Below are 21128 nucleotides of genomic sequence, written 5' to 3'. Positions count from 1 at the left end.
CATTACGCATCATTTTCAATTCTGCAGTCAAGGCTTGTGTATGGATGAATGTTTTTTATTTTAGTTTTTCTGCAACTCATCTGTGCTGACTGCACCTATTTTCTCCCTGTTGTCTGTAGGCTCTAATAAACTGAGGAGTTGAGACAGACAGTTCCTTAGGCAAGAGCTCTCCCTCGACTGGTGATGCTGGTGAGACCTGCCTAGACTTTAAAAGGCTCAGAAAAGGGGACAAGCTTTTGGCTGGAAGGCATAAAAGAAGTGTAATGATTTTTGACGTCCCCCCTTCTTCTCTTTTCATAGATATTTAATTGACATCAGGAAACAGAGCAGGTCATTGGACTAATGAACAAAAAAAGGACTGTTTGAGTCAGAGATAACCCTAGGAAGTCTCCTATTTGCACTGATGTTATGAATTCAAAGATATTTAGTGGTTTTTAGAAATACCTTTGCTGTCAGAGTGATGTGATAAAGCAAAAATCTGAGCTCCCATCACAGAAAAGATGTTTGCCTGCATATTTGGGGAGAACAGCTTGAAGATGTGACAGCTTTGGATTTGAATGTGAAAAAAACCCAACCACCAAACAAATAAAAGGACCCCCGCAGCTTTCATTCCCATGGTGTTGCTGTCTTGTATAAATACCCAGAAATAACTGGTTTATAATTTTGTGTTTATTAAGAGAATATATCTTTCACTACCTTCTGCTTCCTTGCTCTCTAAAGCCTGCTTGACTCACTCTTGATGCCATAATATTACAGGTCAAACAAGAGATCTTATGTAATACAATCCATTTTAGTTTCCTGAGCAGTATCTGCATCAAGCCAACAGCTTTTAGTTGACTGGAGAAGTTGGCTTTTTTCCTGTTTTTTACCTAGAGGCTGGCCCTTGAAACTGAGCTCAACAACTACTTCTTTTTTTTTACCTCCCATTTTTTAACATTGTCACAGTCAAGAGCTGTTAATTGAAAGGGAAAGGTTCAGAGAGATGAGCAATGCTGGACACAATAGCCTTAATATCCTCACGGAAATACCAGCACTGTGATCGTGGGAGAAAGAATTGTGATCCTCCCTTCATCTTTAGAAAGAAGAGAGGATCAACAATAGAACCATAAAATGGTTTGTGTTTGAAGGACCTTGGAGCTCATCTCATTCTAACCTCTCTGCCATGGGCAGGGGCATCTCACACTAGCCCAGATTGTTCCAAGCACTGTCCATCCCATCCTTTGACACTTCCAGGGATGGGGCAGGCACAGCTTCTCTGGGCAACCTGTGCCAGTGCCTCACCAACCCCACAGTGAAGAATGTCTTCATATCTTGCCCTACTTCAAACCTGCCCTTTTTCAATTGAAAGCCATTCCTCCTTATCCTGTCACTATCTGTCCTTGTCAGAAGTCCTTCTCCAGCTCTCTTGGAGTCCCTTTATGTACTGGAATGTGCTACAAGGTCTCCCCAGAGCCTTTTCTTTTCCAGACTGAACAACCTCAACTCTCTTGGCCTGTTCTCATAGCAGAGTTGTTCCTGCCCTCTGATCATCTTTGTGTCCTTTCCTGGACTAACTCCATGTCCTCCTATGTTCAAGAGTAACCATTTGTAGACAGGACAAATCAGTTAAAATTTCTATCCTATTACCACAATGTTACCCTCGGTATGCAGTCCAAAAAATCAGTATTACAAACCAAATAGAGTAGAGGGAGCAGCAGTGGCAAAGATTAAAACACTGAGGTTGGGTCCTTCAGGACACTGCTGCCTTGTTCTTCTACTACTCAGGGAAGGGAACAGACTCCTTGTCCATAGGAGATGAGGCAAGAAATGATGGGCTTCAATTGCAGCAAGTAAGATTTACTTTTGTGACAAAAACTTTCTAGGATGAAATACTCCATTAAATTGCTTATGGGGGTTGTGGCAACTCCATCATAAGAATACGTTAGAAAAACATCTGTCAGGAATGATATCTGTAGAGCTGCTCCTGCCTTGGGGCATGGAGATGGACTAGATGACCTCTGGAGGTCCCTCTCAGCCCTGTTTTCTATGAACTCTAATCCAGGACTTTTCATTACTCATCCCTTGAAGCCCCAAAGGTGTCAGGACTATCACACTTCATTTTTACCCTTACACATTTTTTTTTTGCTGGATGGTTTTTATTCATTTGGAGAGACTGGCTTCAATTACATTTGTTATATGATTCTTTTATAGCCTGTATTTATTATTTTTCTTTTCAGTCCATCCCCTCTAGGCCTTTTCTCTCTGTTTTTTAAATGGATCCTGCTCACTTCAAAACTTTTTGAAAGCAAAAGTCACTCAAAACTTTTTATTTTATGGAAATAGAAATTTCAAATTAGACAAAATGAGTTTATGGAACTTGAAATTTCAGATTAGACAAAATGAGTTAGAGTTGCTGTTAAGTTCCAATGTCATATTCAGTGCTTCAACAGATACAGGAATAGGAACTGGTCTTGCCTTGTTAAAATAAGATAAATGTGGAAAGGAGCAGATGATGAGAAGGGGAGCTGTCCAGAACAGAGACTATTTTGCTTGTTTGTACAGGACTTTGGTACAGTGTGGCCCTGAGCTGTAAGAGCTGCTCTAATAACCTTACTTATGATGGGAGGCACACAAGGGACCATTGCTGTAAGGTACAAAAGAACTAAGGTTTGTGCTTTGAAGTGATAACATGGTGATTTAGGGATGATTAAAAAACCACCGTAAATTAAAAGATAACCAAGACAGAGTGATATTGCAATTGATGGGTTTTTATTCAGGTGTCATAGTGGCAGTAAGTGCCCCACACAGCCTCACAGTCCTCTCTCCCTGACACACCTGAGAGTATCACAGGCTGGTGTGAAACAATAGGTTCCCATTATATTTACCCTTTTTCATCTCTTCCTGATATGAAATTAAATTTGTTCTGTTATTGGCGTGTGATGGTTTTTAAGTGGTTTCCTTGCAGGATTGCTTTAGGGCTTCCCCAGCTCTCAATTTGGGTTAGTAAAGTGGAAGATTGCACAATAAAAGCGAGGTGTCAGGCTCGAGGTAAACAAACGTCCTGTTTTATTGCATAGTAGTTTTCCAGTTCAGCTCCAGGATGCCTTGGTCTGTGAAATAGCTGTGCTAATTTTCCACGTGTCTGAACGTAATTGCTACAGTCAAAGTTGTGGAGAGGAACAGTCCCTGCTGTTGTGACTGGCCTGCTCCTGCAGTCTGTGTTTGGAGAGAAGCACCATGCTCAGGACATCGTGCTCATTTCAACAACTGCCCATGACTTTCTTGGCCTTCTTGCTTTTCCACCTATGGTTTAAAGTGACAGTCAGAAGATGAGAAGTCCCTGGAGGCATTTTGCACAGGGCTGCACAATGCAGTGATTCACTTAGATGTTTTATGTTCCCCTGAATATTTTATGTTCAGTAAATGGCTGTGCATTTGCAGCAGCAGAGCAGAGGATGAGAGTGATGGGGTAGAAGTGGAGTAATGATGGAGCAGAGGTGGAATGTCATGTGGAGGTCTGATGGGCACAGTACTGCATTGTGAAACCTGTGCTGGTCACCACTTACCTCTGCTACATGGGGCAGTTTATTTGCAGGATTTTCAAGTTTAACTTGGATAATAATATTTAAATCAGGAAATTATCATCCCTCCCTCCTCCAAACTTTTACAAAAAGTTGACTAACCCAGTTGTGTTATTTTTCTAAGGAGCTGACTTTTTTATGACTAAATATTCTAGGCTCAACTATATGTTCTGAGTGCTATTTGCTTCATGGTTGAATTTGATGCGTTGTATTTAATTATGCAATTTAAACTTAAAAAAGGAGGAGAAAATGCACTTGGTAGCTCCAGGCTGCAGGAGTTGCCATGTCTGCTTCAATCTGCCTGTTCCCTCTAAAGGGTCTGTTTGCTGGAACACACGGACCCTTTCAGCGAAGTTACGAAGGCAGAACTGGAAAGGCTTGTCTTTATGGAAACTTTGATTAATTTTTTTCAAGGGTTGACCAGAGCTGCTGTGTTAGAGAGCTGTCAGGTACCGTATGTACAGAAGCCCTGTCATCTGAATTTCAAAGTCAGAACCATATTTTAAGAGACTTGCCCTTTTCATCCTATCTGGTCTGTGGGGGAGTGTTGCTCTGACTGAGCCTTGTTTGGCCACGTAAAAGCAGCCTGCCAGGCTTCCTTTGCCAGGGACTTTGAGTTTAAATCTATTTCGGGCCTTTAAAAAGGTCACTCAGGGCTGCCAGCCAGAACCTGTGTCTTAATTCAGTGCTATTAGAATCACAGAAAAATAAAATCCCCAATCTCAGGCTGGAGGGCAGGGAGCAATGGAAGTATCAGACGCTTTATAAAGTGCTGATATATGCTCTCATTACAAACAGCTGCTGCAATCCGAAGCAAGCAGAAGGATCCCTGAGCACTAGGAAGGTTGCTCAGGTGGTGCTGTAGTCTTTGGGCTCCACCAGTGGGGATATGATTGCTGGTCTGGGGCCTAAAGCAGCTGCTTTCCTTCGGTTGCCGAGGGGTCAGGATTATGTTCCTCAATTTACCTTCGGTGTTAGGTGCTGTACCTTTCTGAGGTGAGCTGGATCTGGCTGTTTAGGCTCCCCACAGCTTTTGCTCTCTGCCAGAGCCAAGGGGAAGCAGCAGCTGCATGTGGGGTTTGGGTCTTGATTAGGGGTTATTGCACTGTTGGCTGTGGCTGGTGGGCAGGAGGAGAACCTGAACTTGATGCCGCCGTGGCCTGTTCCCATCCTCTGCTGATGACCCTGAAGGAAGGTACCCAACTTAATCTTGCTTTATATCATCTGATATACCCTAGTGAAAATATTTGTGTGGATGCCTACTAGAGTAATAGGTTTATTTCTTCTTTATTCCTACTTATAATCCTTCAGTTTGTGCTCTTATTTGTAATGTAACATGTTCTTTTAAAATCGAGAGGAGCTGACATCAGTGGTTTGAAGAGCCAAATAAAAGATTTCTTGTAACAGTAATCGGTCTGGCTGATTTCCCGGCAGCATCTTGACCTGCCGGGGTACAGAACAGCCAGAACCCAGGACAGAGTCTCTTGTTCCATATTTGGGTCTAATTTAATAATATTTTGTTGATTTGCATTGCAAGTTTGATTCTGGGTTTTGACTGGTACCTTGGAATGTAGTTTTTTGTGATCTGGAAAACGTTATGTTTATTTCATATTATCATATCAGGAGGGGTTTAATTTTGTTAGCTTCTTTACCAAATAACCTGATGAATGAGAAAAGTAGCTTTAATGTGATTTCTCATTGATTATTTTCATATAAAAGTTCTGTGGTCTGAAGAGTAATAAGTTTGTGCTCACTTGCCATCTTTTAAATAGGTCTTAGTTTTAATCTTGTAGATTTTTAAAATTGAATCAGCAGAAATTGCAAAAATTATGTTTATATTCACTTGCCATCTTACTAATGGATCTCAGCTTTAATCTCTCCGATTTTCCAAATTGCTTCTGTAAAAATGATGTCACTAGGATCTGATTAAAACATTCAGTTTCAGCTTAGTTCTTTCCTAATACATCAAGTTTTCCTATGCCAACATGAAAAGTTTTAGCACATTAACCTGTTAATAGATCTTTATTTCTCAAAGTATTTTGAGAGCTTTGTGTTAAGTTCTTTTAATTAAAACCTTGGCTGCTAGTAAAACATAGTTGTCAATTTTGTAGTTAATTGCTGTATTAATTTTGAATTGAATTAAAGAAAATTGGAAAGTAAATTTGGTATCTTGGTATTACGTGGCAAAAAAAATAGCAGTTACAGTAGGGATGCTGTCTGCTAATTCACTTACCTCCTGTTAGCTAATCACTGCTTTTATTCATGTCATGCATTTTGGCTGGATGAGCTCCAGCTTGATGTGCTAATGACTGGAAACAAGTAGGGTGGTGTGGTGGGTGCTGCTCCCGTGCTGTAAATCGGTGGTTAAAGAGATCAAAGTGAGGAGGTTGTTTGCTGGTGTCAACTCCAACCCTTTTCCCAGCCTTACACAGATAGAAACAGCGCTGACACCTTTCCATCATCTTGCACCTCCTCCTTTTTCGTAGCTCTGGATACCTTCTAGAAATAGGTTGTGTGGTGTAGCTGGCACGTGTGACTGTCCCATGTGGATGATGAGTTCTTTTTCCTCTTCTGAAGTTTCTGTGAAACAGGTATTTGTCCTGAACCAGAGGAAAAGCAGATAGGACTATGAATTTCTTTCTCTTATTCTTTAATTTTCTCGTTTAATTTCTTTCTCCTTTTTCTTTTCTTCTTCTTTGCAAGGAGCATTAATAAGAAAAAGGTTGACTGGAATGTGATTTTTTTTTTTAATACTGTTATAAAACCCTAAATTTGAAGTGTAGTCTCAGATGAGGTGGTGGGTCTGTATCTTATATTTTGACTGAACAACAAGGAAAAAGCGTAATTAGATCCTAAGTCAGAGTGAACTACCACACCAGGGCAGCTACAAGTCCCTCTCCTGCTGTACAGGGCTCCTCAAACGACCTCCTTAAATCCTTCATCCTGAAATTGCGCCTTTGTGGGTGGCTCCTATGCTGCCAGTGGGCTCTGAGCACTGGTGCCAGGGTCCCCCCTTCTTAGAGGGAATTATAGGATCAGGGTTGGATAGTACTGCAGTATAACATGATGCTATTTTAGGAACATCTCAGTTTTTCACAGAGGGAAAACCGGTGGTAGGTTGGCTGCTTAGAAGGGCTTTGTATGCAGCTGAGGCTGAAAAATGTGAGAATTTCTGGAAGAAATACGAGTTGTGTTTTGCATGCAGGGGAGCAGCACCATCCCTGACGTTCTAAAGTTTTGAAGTCCAATGCTCGCCACCGCCTGGTGCCTTCAGCTGGATTTACTGTTATCAAAGCAGCAACTAATAAAACTCCACCGAATCCCAAGAGAGACTTGAGGAGATTTCTGGGAGCACTTGCCACATTTCATGTCTCCCACACAGTCGCTTTGAAGGAATGGTGCAGGCTAATAGCATGTGCCTCACTGCTGCTGCTGCTGGGTTGATGCACGGCTGGCAACTGCCTTTCTTACAGTCCCCTCCTGGGAGCCATCAGCCTCCGCGTGCTGACTTGTTCGGCATTAACGTCAGCAGCCTCAGTGTTGCCCTGTAACTCTGTTTTTGCTTTCTTCTTCACCTTGAGTTGCCTCTCCATTAGCAAGTTGGATGAAGAGGATAACAGTATAATTGGGTAAAATATTTCTAAATTGGTGTTTCAGTTCTCCTAATAGGCTTGTAAGGGGGGAACGGGCGCCGACACCTGCGGGAGCGTGTGACAGAGAGGAACACGGGACGGGAGTAAGGTCAGGGTGGACTAAAATGATGTAGGGGCATGCAATCAAAAGCAAATGATCATTTTGGAGGTAAAAATCTCAGGGTAAAAGTTAATGTCAGTTCTTGCAAGCTGTAACAATATCCTGCCTTCTATGAAGGCTGCCACCACTTTACCAAAGTGAGATGCTGAAACCATCCTCTAAGTGTCTACTGAGGATGTCAGTGCAGTAAACATCAGTGAGGTCAGGCTGCTGACCTTCAAAAAGAGTTTTCCTTTCTGGAGGAGTAACTCCTGAAAAGGCACTCTGCTAACTAGATTTTTGTTGTTTTATAGTGTGCAATGTCTATAATCTTATAAATGATCTCTCCCTGGTGCAGGCACAACATAACTGTTTTCATCCAGTCTGCATGGGAGACTTGGATCAGAATGTTTTAAAATATATTAATTTGGAAATTAAGTAGCAATGGTGTAAAAGTCTGTGGAAATATTAAAGAGGAATTTATTTGGGGAAAGGGAAAGATGATAATTTGCATCCAAAAAGTGTGTGACTTGCTAACATTGTGAACAGTGTGAGGCTCTACAGGTAATCAATTTTGAGAAGGTTTTATAATATGACACAACTCACTACATGGCTGAGCTTAATGTAGTAATAGATCAGTGTTCTTTCTTTTAGGCAGTGATGCTACTTAAGTAGAACATTCATTATATCATGATAACAGAGATCCTCGAAAAGCTAAATAATTGAAGGCAGGTGCTGTAAAAGCAGTGAATACACAATACAGTTTCAAAGGCTTCTATTGTAGAAAGCCACCTAATTGTATTCTGCTGCAATTAATAATCATCTTAATGGCTTTGCATATTTATGACAATATAAAAATAAATAAGACAATACACAGGCTAGGATAAAATTTGGGTTCATAAACTTTTATTGCTGAAAAGTAATTAAGCATGCCTCTAATCACAGCATCATTTTTCATTGTGGATAGGTTTGGGTAGAATGAGAAAGTCTGGAGAAAGAAAATGTGACTATTCAGTAATTTACTTTGCATGAGAGATCTCATATCACAGATATTAAAAATGAAGAATATGCTTGCTTCTCATTTGCCTGCCCATTGCCTCTTTTGACCTGGAATACCCTGATTATGTGGAGGGACATTGGCTCTCCTCCTTCCCCTGTGAGATGGCTGGTGAAGATTTTGGCTGCCATCTTTTAGTCTGTATAGAACAGGAGGTCCCAATGAAAGATTAGGAAAGCTTCTCCTGGCCTTTAAACAAATACTAATAATGTCTGAGGTTTTGAGATTAAAATTTGTCTCAAGAGCACGCAAATATAAATTCAGGATAAGACCACAGGGAGTATTGCCTAAAGTTTTGGCCCAAGTGGAATTATTATCTGCTTACATCCATGCAACTAGAGATGAACTTGACTGGCTGAAGTTTCTCTTCAATCTGCACAGTAACCACTTACTCTCATTACGAATCTTTTTTCTCTTTACAGCCCTGTGCATTAGAAAATGTTCCTGCTTTGTTTTGACTTGACCTTTCATAGTCACTACAAATCAATAAACTTTAATGCATTTATTAAATAAGGAGGATTCTAGGGATTAACATGCAAGGTTCACTGCTGTAGGAAGAGGAGAAGGTAAGGAGTGGAATATTACTGCACAGCCCAGCCAGGCTGCTGTGGTTGCCACTTTCCTCCAGACCTGCATGTAATGACAGTTTTTCTTTGAAATGAATAAATAAATGAGTTCAGTAAAAGCCCAAGGTGTGTGGTGAATAACTTCAGCAGGAGAAGCAAGATGACTTTTGTCTGCCTTGTTGGCACTCAGAGAGAAGTTCCTAAATTCCTAAACTGATTAGCTGTGGGAATATTGGTGGCTGTATCTGTGGCTTCAGTTGTGAAGATGGAAGTAACTTGGATTCCTGAAGGTTCATTGACTGTAGAAAAGTCTTTTGTTTGACCAAGCTGACTCAAAAGATTTTAGCATAAGCAGAGCTCTCTCACCCATCTTTTGTAACCCTGAGTTGCCTATCAGCTAATTCCGAGCTACAGTCCTTGTTTCCGGGAAAAAACTGACATTTGTGACCTGATTTTTTTAAATAATCAGATTTATGCAACTTTTGTACTCAATTTAGTGTTCCATAGGATGTATATACTTACACATCCCTTCTGTTTCTAAGTTTAGCTGCTCCCATTTGTGCAAATCTCTGGTTTGCCTGTAACTACGGGGTCGCTGTCAGAGGCACGTGTGCGTATGATGTGCATTTTTAGGTGCTTTGAAGAAGGAGTAAGAAGAAACTGAGCTTGTTCTTACTATGTTCAAGTGTCTAGCCCTAAATATACACCTCTTAGCTCATAACCTTTGAGTGGCCAGTGTAAATGCTATTGATTTCAGCAGGTTGGCTGAGCTCAATGCACCTGATACACTGACTTACTTAAAAGTACACCTACCTTACCTACCTTAACTAATGATTTCAAACAGAAATTTAAGGTAGGCTTATTTTTTTTTAAGCATTCTGTCAACCGATTCCATTTGAACTGAGGAACGTGGATGTTCTGGCACATCTTTTCTCTAAGTGTCTGTCAAGAGGCTTTTTACGCCTCTTATTTATATGTGCTAATAAGGAAAGCATTGTCCTTGCATGTTTAAAGCCAGTAATTTTCTTACTGACACTTCATAATGCATCTTTGAAAAAATTACAGGCTGATCCCCCACCTCTGACAGAACAAAAAGAAACACTCAAGCCCAAAATCTGGGAATGACAAGCTACTTGTGGCATGGCCTCCTACAACATATTAAAACAAGAGTACATATATGAGGAGCTTTCTTTCGGTCCATGACAACTCTCACACAGTGGTATCTTGATGTCTCAACACGCATTCAGATCTCAGCATATTAAAAATGATTTAGAAGGAAGCAGTCAAAACACATTGATCAAATTTTTGTGTTTCAAAATGTAATTATTCCCATATAAAGGAAACAATGCTTTGTGTAGATTTTAAAATAATAAATCCTATCACCAGAAGTAAGAATATAAATAAGTTCTTGTAGTAAACAAATCACAAGTGGAATTTTATAGCATTTTCGCTTTTTTGGGACATAATCACGTCTAATCTGCAATAACAGAAGAGCGATAGATATGCACACAGAGGTAGTTAGATGATCAGTAATTGATTGTTTTCTTCTCAAAGAACAAACTTCTTGTATTCCAAAATGTGAGAGTGCTTTCCTTTTATGTGTCAGCATTGATTGTACATAAAACATGTGATAGAGAGTGTCTGGAAATGGTAATTAAAATCGTAGGGTTTCAGAAGTGAGCATTGATTATATTTCAGGGCCATACCTTTCAGTTAAAAGTTAAAGAGTAAACAACTGTAATTCAGCTAGAATGCTCTGAGGCATCAGGACGAGGAGCAGACTTGAAATGACAATTCAAGTCCTACCTTTGCAATTGTTCTAGTCAAAAGCAGAACATCGCAGGTTAATTACATTTAAGAGAGGAACTTAAATGGTTTCCTCCTTTCCAACTTCACTAGCAACTTTTAAGTGATTAAAGCCCTTAATTAAGTACTTATTGCTTACCATGAAACATGACTTAGGTGTCCAGAGGGAACCATTTAGTGCTGGCCTTGTCTGGTAGGCAGGGAGAGGGGACTGGGAGGGGATATGCTGCTCAAATGACAGTAGTTGGCCTCTGATGTTATTCAGGTGAGGTATATCAAATATATTTTTGAGAGCTTGAAATTATGTGGCTCAGCCAGCCACAAAACCCGTTGGTGTAGGTCAACAGGACCTTAGTAGAATTATGCCAATTTACATCATGTCAGAAAGTAGCAGTAATTTAGATTACTACAGCTTCACACTGCTAGAAGCAACACAAATTGTTCCAAAGAGGTCTTATGTTTTGTTGCTAATAGATTACATTTAATTAAATAAAAATATGTGTTAGCATTGCCTTGTTATGCACTTGTATAGAAGGTAAAAAATAAATTTTCCTTGTGAGGTGAACCAGTACTTTTACTATGAGACTTAAAGTAAAGTGACAGACCTATAAGTAGGTAAAAATTGAGAGTTCAAGTGTTTTCCAGGAAGCACTTATGTGATTTAACTGCTGGTGTTGTTTGTTTCCGGGCATGGCGCTTTGCTGCCTAAACCACACGCGCTGCCAGAAATTCCCAAAGTGTGTTTTGGCTTTCGGAAGCATACAGGCAAAAATAATGTCAGATTGTTAATCCTGAATCACTGGATACCTGCCCTGAAAAGTTTGCATCAATAATTTAGAAGCTCAAATGGGATCATATCTAATTCCTAGCTTACTGCAGGCAAGTTCTGTTTTTGCAGAAAAGTGTACAAAGCAACCACAAATGAAAATACTAACTGCCTTTGGAAGTAAGGTTATTAATAGTCCTTAAATTTATGTTTTGGCTGCTGGTAGTCCCTGCCTTGCCCAGGAAGAATGGACATTAGACTATTTCACATCCATAAAAATGTTAGATTAGCATTATGCGCAGCATTAGATGATCAGAGAGGAATAACAGGCTCTGTAGGGCTCATTTCCTCTCCATCCATTTCTGCTTGTCCAACAGTGACACTTGCATTATTTGGAATGACCTTGACTGTGAGGTGTTTTTAAGTGCTGAGAGTTTGCTGCAGAAAAGCTAAATCAGTCCAGTTAATATTCCTGTAGCAACAAAGATGAGCAGGGGGGACAATGTGGTACTTGAGGTATTTTGACCTGATTGCTCACAAACTGTGTGTTTGATCACCAGTCTTCTTCACTAGAAGACAGTGTCATGCCTGGAAATGGAGTGTGATGCCTTTAATGCAGTTATACCCCCTTCCTGTAAATGCAGCTATGTGAGGAAAAAGTGTTTATCATCTCCACATTTGCATCAAGAGGGCAAATTCCTGTTCTGTAAAACTTGGTGGCTTGAGCAAGCTTCTCAAAACCTGTCTTGCTGCAGTCAGGGTTTTATTTATTACTAGAAAAACTCTAACATCTTAAATGCAACTGCTGTGTTTCATTATTAAACAGCAGAGTTTTCAGCTTGAGTTTTAAACCTGGTGTTTTTAAGCCTGCAACCTCTCATCTGAAGGACATAATAAGAAGGGCTTCCTGCTTTCTGAATTAGTATTTAATGTGTGGGAAGTGTACATCCCAATTGAAGTTTGCCTTCAGAAGATTCTAATTAGGACAGAGTGATTTGATTTTTCAGAGGGTACCTTTTGGGTCCCCTGAGATAACAAGACAGCCACAAGGGTGGTGCAGAGCAGGTATCACAGGTTACTGTCATCTTTGCAACTGTCAGAAGTGTTTTGGTGGAAAGCAAACCCATGCGTTTGAATAAATAAATATTTTTTACTTAATTTATGGTTTTCATGCCGAAAAAAGCTGTCAAGTTTGAGGTATAATGACTGACTTTTTTTTTTTGTTTGCAGTGGCATGAAAATTTTCAGAAAAACTGAGTGATGTTTTAAGCAACTTCCCTGCAGGATGCGGAGCCACTTAGGTATTATTTTCCATATAACTTTATACAACAAAGCAGGAGTGAGGAGGCAGGAGAGCAAAGTGTAAAGTGGCCTCTTGGGGGGTAATGATATGGTATGCATTGCAGAGAAAAGCAGGCAAGTGTTTGAAATCACTGCAGTTAGTCTAGGATGTGTGAATAAAGACAAGAATTACCTTACATCTGGTTTTCTATCACAGCTGAAAGGCTGTTGTGTTTGCTCACAGGTAGTGTTTTATTGGCTAAATAAGCTTTTCTGGTCCTGAATTCTGGGTGCAGAGGGGAGACCTTACAATTGATGGTTAAATTTCAGAGGGAGCTCCTGAACAGTCTGTGGAGAAGGATGAGTCTCAGCTGTAAAGGCTGGTGCTTAGTTTGGTGAAGCAATGACCAAGGCTGAAACATGTTTCTGCCAGAAATGTCTGGACAGACTTACACAGGCAACAGTTTTGTCTTTAATCTCCTCTCCAATAAGAAAATCAGCATGTTGTCCAATCCCAGAGTGTTCAAGGCCAAGCTGGATGGAGCTCTGAGCAGCCTGGTCTAGTGAAAGGATTCTCTGCCCATGGCAGGTGGTTTGTAACCAGATGATCTTTATGGTCCCTACTAACCCAGACCATTCTAGGGCTCATATGATTCTGTGTTTGTGGATTGTGGAAGGACCCATTGTTGCAGTCCGAGATTCGGATACCAACAGAAAAGGAACCGCTAGGATTAAACAGGAAACCTTGGGCCACAGGAGCTGGGGAAAAAACCCACCATCTAAAGAATCAGACAAGATCCATTGTCCTGATCTCCCCAGCAGGATGTAGAGAGACTTTGCATGATGCTATCAGATATCCCATTGTTTTCTCCCTTCCTGTGTAAATCCTTCTTTCCGGTATAGCGATCACACTTCCCTTATATAACCCTGCTTACTGGATATATCAAACCTTTTCCCCCAAAATGTAAATACTGTATTCGAGAAATGTAAATCTATTTTTCCCCTTATGCCACCCCTGTTACTGGAAATGCTAATAGATTGTGGAATCCCCTATTTGGCATAACCCTGCCTCCTTATTAGCATGTTAAGCCCCCGAGACCCTTAAATAGCAGTTTGCACATTCAATAAAGGTTTTCCAGTGTTTGCCCCCATAGCTGGGATCATGATAGCTTTATTAGACTGTTACTTCTTCCTATTTTCCTGATTAACATTTAAAGGCACCTTGAACCTTCTTATCCCACCAACTGTGCACCAACCAACAAGAGAGATTCCTGGCAACTCAGGTCTTGAATCAGCGATGTAACCACATATGGGAAACAATGCTTCAAAACCTAGAGCTGTTGAGAGATACAGGTCTCCAGGCTTGTGCTGTGTGGCCACAGTGCTGTCAGTGGGGTCCTCCATGTGGCACTGGGCTCTGGCTTCCTTTCCAGTTAAGTTTGTAAAAGCGAGGAAGGATTTCAAAGCGAAGCAGCAGATGTGAGCCTTTGCCCTTGTGAATTCATTGTTGCTCCCTGGCACCGAGATCCTCTGTGTCAGAAAAGGGGAATTTAGTGCAAGCTGTAGTAGGTAGAAACACAGAGGCTTTTTTGTTTCTGTCTGAAGTCACCTCGTCGAGCTTTCGGGCTGGTATGTTGGCAGCTGAGCAAAAGGCTGTTTATTCTACAGGACTCTCTGCACAGTTTGGAACGGCTTCCAAATACAAATCAGTGGCTTGTTCCCCAAAAAGCGCGTCAGAAACTTTTATTGCATCTCTCAGTCATTGCTTTTGCTTTTGTGGGCCAGCTTTGAGGAGCCAGTGTGGTTAGAGCATTGTGTGTAATCTCCAGACAGGTTTTGCAGCTTTGCCAGTGGAATGCATATTTTGCTTATAAAGTTTTAAATTATTATCTGTATACTTGTGAAGACCTTTATTTAGCTAAGACACTTGTCTGGTCTTGAAAGTGGCAGAAGAGAATCCTCCTCCCTTCCCTTCTTGATTTCTCTATGTCCTCCAAATTGACATAAATAATGTCCTTTCTCCTTGGTCTCCCAAAAATGTTCAATGAGAACTCTAAAATCGCAGGTAACTTCTGTTCCTCTCATGTTTCCCTTTGCAAAACAATTTCACGTAATTGCAATCTGTCTGTGGGATTTGTTGTTGCTTGTAGGATGAAGTGCCTGCAATTCCTTCTGCTTCTCCTGCCCTGGAAATCCCTTGCACGCTGTCTTTGTGTGCCGCATATCAGCTGTAGCAGACGCCCTCTCCCTCTTGGTGTTGGTAGCTTTCTTCAGCAGCCTGTTACTGCTCAAAGCTTTAAAATGATGAAAGAGGTGGATGAGGAGTAACAAACTGCTCTAACATTCCTTGCAGGGATGGAGTCACTCCAGTCAGGTGTCTTGTTTGTAATTGTGTTATTGCTGCTGCTCAGGTAGAGCCGCAAGGAGCCTGATGCACAAACAAAGTTCCTTCTTTGCATTGGTCCCTTTTGTTATCCTGCTCCCCAAGATCTGCATCTTCCAAAATCTCAAGCTTCCATTGCTTTCCAAGTATTCCTCAGCTTTGAGGGGGGGAAGGGGATGATAAGGGTTGTAAGACAGAACTGCTTGAATTTTCACACTTACCCATTTTTTCTCTTTGGCTGTTAAGTCCCTTGTTTTATGAAAATAGTTTTTCCTCGTAGTTTCCTTTTCCCCCTGGAAGATGAAACTGCAGATTAAGTAATGTCACCCATGGGTGCTCTTGTGATGGTTATTGGCTTCCTTTGAAATACTGAATTGTTCTCTGTTCCACAAACTGTAACGCTGGCAAATAGGGATGTGTGGATATAGATTTTTTACAATGGTATCTATTCAACCACTCTTTGAGATATTATTTTTTTTTATTTTTTTAAATTCCTTACACAGCCTTAAGACAAATGGTAAAATCTTTTCACTGTGAAAAAGACTGTGAACAAAGAGATGTTATTTGAAAGCAGCAAAATGTGAAGTGACTCTTCTGCTAAACTTCCTCAAAGCAACTTTGTGTCATGGTCAGATCTGCTATTTCTTTTCAGCCATGAATATCCATCTGGGAGCAGAAGCAACATGTTAGCTTCATATATGTAGCTTGAAGTCAGAATGTTAATTTTAAATTTAAAATCATTTTTAGTGTTTAATTTATGAATGTCTTTATTAGCTCAGTAAATGGAACCTACAAGAGCAAAACAAATTGCTGCTGTGGCATCATAAAAGAACTTGTTTCTAACTTAGTTAAAAGGAATTTCTGTGAAAATAACCTGCAAGAAAAAAAAAGTTACATGGATGTTTCAGTAATTCACAGTGAATATGAATATGAAAACTGTGCTTGTCTAGTAGCATAGGTTTCATTTTGTGGGAAAAGAAAATTGTAGATAATTTATGACAGAAATATGAATGTCAAGGAGAAAGAATTAATAAAATGGACTAGAAGGAATTCTTTATTTCAGGAATTGCTCTTTTCAAAGCAATTTTTTTGTTCAGTTATGTTCTGCTGCTTTACCCTTTTCAAAGTGCCTATGTGAGCATTTGGGCTTTAACTCCTGGAGAAGATTAACAACTCTTCTGCATAAGAAAATGCATCTGACTTATGGGGGTTTCTCATGGTAATGGTTCCTTCTACCAAACAAGCTCTTGACATGTTTTTCTCTCATGGAATAAATAATTCCTACAGTTTAATTATAACTGTTGGGACAATTGTTTTTGCCCTAATTCAACAGTTGACTTAAGCTTGAAAATTCTTTCATTCTGCTCCATTTACTTTTGTCTCAGATATGGACTTTCTGTTATGCAGTTGTAAATTAGCACATTGCATCATGTTTCCAGATAAAAGTTTAATGAAAATTCTTATGTCTGTGTGGTTTTCCAACAGAAAAAAATTGGATTGCTGTGAGATAGTTCAAGGGAAAACAGAATATTTTATGGAATCTGGGGTCACAACTTACTTTTAAATATCTTAAAAAAGGCAGTTAGGAGAAAAAATATTGAATTGTCTACTTAATGGAAATATTACTTTTGAATTAAGCCACTTACTCTAGGCTTCCATGATCTAAATCTGTGTATCACACATGCAGTATTTTATTGTCCCCAAAAATTATGGGTGAGGGAAAAAATAAAAGATCTGTTTTACTCGACCCTGGCTGAGAGAGTGTGTGTATGATCCCCAGCCTGCCTTTGGAAGGCTTTGTATTAATGGGGGCTTGAGGAAGAAAGTAATCAGTGGCTTAACCTTGAAAAAAACCACTTGCCCTGAAAGAAAACTCAGTAGATGCTATCAGGCCACATCCCACTTAGAGCCTCTCCAGATGTTTGTGGAAATGTAAGTGGATTTTAAGTGTCCTTAAGAAACCGTGTGGTTGATGAAATCAGCCAGATTCAGGGATGGGCATGCAGCTTTCTGCAGCCCCTTAATACACAGATTTCTTCCCTCCTTTTCTCACTCTCATTAAAACTTCTGAAATTAGTGGGAAGAAAGTGGCAACTTTTGTTTAAACTTCATTCCTTCGATGCTGCATGTGAACAGTTCTAAATGTACCATATTTCAACAGTGCAGTGTACAGGTTGGTCAACAGGGATTCTGAACTTGACAGAAACAAATGTGAATTATTTTTTTTTCCTTGAATGTTGCAGTTTTGTTTCTGCTGATGTGGGCTCTGTCATACCAATTGCTGTGGAGTAAATTATTACTAAATGTTAGGTGGTAGTGGTGATTATTTCAAAGATAAGGTAATCTAGAAGAGACAGCTTGCACAGGAAAAGCAGTCAGTCATATTAACAAAACTGGCAATAACTGCCACAAAACATCATCATCATTTTATACTGCTTTTGGTCATGCTGTTGAGCTAGATGAACTATGTCCTTGTTTATGTTTCAGAGAAGAAATCTGAAATACAGTCACTTCAGGGAAAATGCAAGTGCCTTGATTTATTGATGTTATTTTATCAATTTTGCACAGGTTTTGCAGGGAGGAGGGAAGGAAGGGAGATTAGCAATTTCAGGTGAAGATGGGCAGAAATGGTCACAAATGCCTGTCACACCCAAAAGCAGTAATCAAATTACTGCTGCGAAGCCAAATGATATAATTGATTATGAAACCTGAAATCAGTGCCTAGAGCACTAGGAAAGCTGGCAGTGTGAGCCAGTGTGTTTAAAAAGGAGAGGGGGTGCAAATGTATTAATATGCTTTTAAGGAGAGGGAATCTTCTGCAGGAGGACACGGTGTCAGTAATTTATGGGCACGAACAAAATGCTACATCAGTGATTTATGGTGTCAGGCCAGGCTAATAACGTGATTAGGGTTCAGAGTTTAATTTACTTCCCTCTTTAAAAGACAAGAATTATCTACTGTAAAGACTCATATGAGTTGTTTCAAATGGTGTGTGAAGACCCTTCTGGGTTAAACTGGATGAACAGTTTTAAAGCAGAGAGGCAATGGGCATTGCATGTTCCTGTTTCTTAGACCTATGGTATTCATGAACAAGTCTTTTTTTCTTTTTTGTTCCTTTTTTTCCCTTTTTTTCCCATTTTTCTCTTTTTCCTTCTTTTTTTTATTTGTGTTTTTGTTTGTTTGTTTTTGTTTTTCTTAAAGGAAGAAACTATGTAACAGAAGTACTAGGAAACTAGGTGACTTCTATTTCCAGTACTCCCAATCTGTCACCAGCTCTCCTTTTTACATGCAACCCCATATAGCAAAATCAGAATTTGTGTGGGACAAGAGCACTTTTCTTTTAGAACATTAGCAGGATGGGAGACTCTGTATTGCTGGTGTAGTTTCTAGTGTCATTTGTATGTTAGAGAGCATCCCTCTCATTTCAGTTGAGACTGGTTTGAGTTGCATATCACTAGTTAAGATACCAGTTGCTGACAAAACTGATTCCAGAGTCAGTAGGCATTTGCTCTAGGCCTTTTTCCTTAAATCTTTTAGTTCACATGCCTCTGCAATCTCTGAAGTAATTGATATTAACACAGTATTTTATCAACATCTATCAATATGTGAAACCACACTCAGCAAAACCTAGAGGAGAACAAATCATAAAGTTCATGGGAGACAGGTGAGATTGGGGTTAGCAACTGAAGATGCCAATTCAGGTGCAAGCCGTGGTTCTGCTGCTGCAGTCCCTCATCTGGGGACAAGGCTGCTGGTCACCGTGCATGGAGTGGCAATGACTTGCAGTTCCACCTCTCAGGGCAGAGCAAACAGGAGCAGGTCTGGTTCTGTCTGGGCTGGCACCAGTGAATGCCTCTGGGGACTGAGAGGAGGCAGAATATGGGCTGGTGGCAGGAGGTGTAGGAGGTTCTGACTGAATAACCTCCCTGGGAGCTTCTGGCTGCCACACAGGGGAGTCCCTGTAGGTCTGTGGTTGGCTCACTGTGACTGGCACTGACACCCATCTCCTGGTACATGACCTGACACAGCTGATGTGTCTCATCACCTGTGCTGAAAAATAATATACTTGAGAATTTAGGATGAAAATTTGGTCAGTTAAGGATATTTACTTTTTTTTTCCCTAACCCATGAGAACTCTTCTGTTGGCACATATTCAGACTATCTTAGTCTGAATAAGAAGAAAAAGAAAGAAGTGCTTGATTCTCAGTATCAAATGACTTAATTTCTTCTGGAAGATACTAAAACCAGAACTGCCTGTTGTGACTGTCTTGGGTATCCTCTGTGCTAATGAGTGATATTTGCATAGTTTGTCACAATGCTGAAAGTATTGCTTGCATGAAGAACCCAGGAGTTAGACACGGCATCATTACCCTAATTTATGGATGAGAAATGAAGCCCAGAGAACACTCCAGTTTTCAGGGTTGAGGAAGCCAGAGGCTTCAGGGGAAGGGAACTAATCACCCCAGAAGCAAGGCTAGTATAGGTAAAAAATGAGTTGTCTTATTGCTTCCTTCACTAGGAAATCTGTTTGCGGTCCCAAGCCCTGGTGACTCTAAACATTTGCCACCCAATTCTCTAAATCTGCTTTTTGAACACAGTTTCTCTTCCCTGTTTGCCCTGCAGAGCTGCTGCTTTGCTATCTTGAGCATCCTCCTCTTTCTCAGTTTTCAATTAATCTTCCCCTGCTCATCTCAGTCTGTTCCTCTGGCTGGCACAGAGCTCTCCCGACAGCTCTCATCTGTGGGAGGGAAATGTGATTTAATGGAGGGGAAAGAGGAGCTGAGTGCTTATGCCTGTGAGCGATATTTGAGCTGTAGGTTTATTGCCATACACACCTCACCTTGCTTAAAGTCTGCTCCAGTACCTCCAGAGATCTCTTCCATCCCTTGCGGCTTTCTTCAAACTTTTCTGGACAAACTTCTTGGCTGCTTCGGCTGCTACAGGTAAAACTTCAGGCAGATGCAGTGCTCTTGCTCTGACCTTCAGTATTGCTCCCACAGTTTATATGAAATACCATACAAACCTCAATGCAATTTTCCATGGCTGCTGAAGTCACTGTAGGCAAAGTGTCACATTAATGGAGGAGCCACAGGGGATTCTGATTGTGCTGTTGCTTCTGATTGTCACACTGGCTTAAAGATAAGTTATGCTTGGGATAGTCTGGCCATATCTCCCTGTGCATTTCACTTGGGTATAAAATAATCCACACCTAGATGCTTTTCTATTATCAAAATGCTTTAGGTGAGTTTGGACTTAAGGGCTTTCTGTGTGAGATTGGTCTAGGAGAGTAATTTGTGAGGCAGGAACCTTACTGGGAGCAGGAGGGAGAATTGAGGCTGTAGAGGGAGGGGATTTTAGAATATAGGGGGAACTGAGGTGGGAATTGGATATTGGGCAGGAAATTCTTGCTGGGAGTTTGGGAGGGATGGTAATTCAAGAATGGGTTTGTATGGAAGTTGAAGTACTGGTTGGGTGTCTGGTGAGAACAGTGGGTACTAGGTGGGCTGGACATCCGCTGGCAAATGGAGAGGTGGAACCCTCGTATTATAGCAAAGAAATGGTTGGGCTTTGTGTGAAGGGGGAAAAAAAAGAAACTAAAATGATTCTTCTGGTCTATATGCTTGGTTTGAACACAGCCGGAGTGATTGCAACTTTCAAAGAGCATTTTTCCCAAGACGAAGTTTCAGCTGGCATAAAAGCTAGCATTTGACATCTTTTTCATATAATGATTACATTAACAAAAGCGGACCTCGCTGTTGGCTGCTTTTGTAAAACAACTCCAGCGCAGTTCTTCATTCTCTTAACTCCTGTGTGTGACTTGAAGTCAGCTCAAAACTCCTGCTGGAATGCAAGCAGGTCAGCTCCTCTGACGCAGTTAGAGTGTTAGAAAGTGCTCCACATGGCTTGACAAAGGCTCTTTGCAATTGTTCATTTCTGTTGCAGCAGGCAGTTTTAATACACTGATGTTTGCTGCAGT

At 40.6% G+C, this 21128-nt stretch overlaps 1 protein-coding gene across 5 annotated transcripts in view; it reads left to right on the top strand.

The window, feature by feature from the left end:
- SGCD (sarcoglycan delta) overlaps positions 1–21128 on the top strand; it is a 314527-nt gene that overhangs the window by 37864 nt on the left and 255535 nt on the right. Inside the window, exon 1 of one of the 5 annotated variants that reach the window (XM_027682413.1) lies at positions 4424–4501. The exons of 2 other annotated variants lie outside the window; for them this stretch is intronic. The gene's annotated coding sequence lies outside the window, so the exon portion shown is untranslated. Of the gene's footprint in view, positions 1–4423; positions 4502–4539; positions 4756–12741; positions 12789–21128 lie in introns of those variants that run through there. 2 more of the 5 variants (XM_027682410.1, XM_027682414.1) reach the window with 2 other exon arrangements.

The sequence above is a fragment of the Neopelma chrysocephalum genome, unplaced genomic scaffold (assembly GCF_003984885.1).
Source record: "Neopelma chrysocephalum unplaced genomic scaffold, ASM398488v2 Primary Assembly neopelma1_63, whole genome shotgun sequence".
In the NCBI taxonomy this organism is placed as follows: Eukaryota; Metazoa; Chordata; class Aves; order Passeriformes; family Pipridae; genus Neopelma; species Neopelma chrysocephalum.
This window is presented reverse-complemented; position numbering and strand designations above follow the sequence as displayed.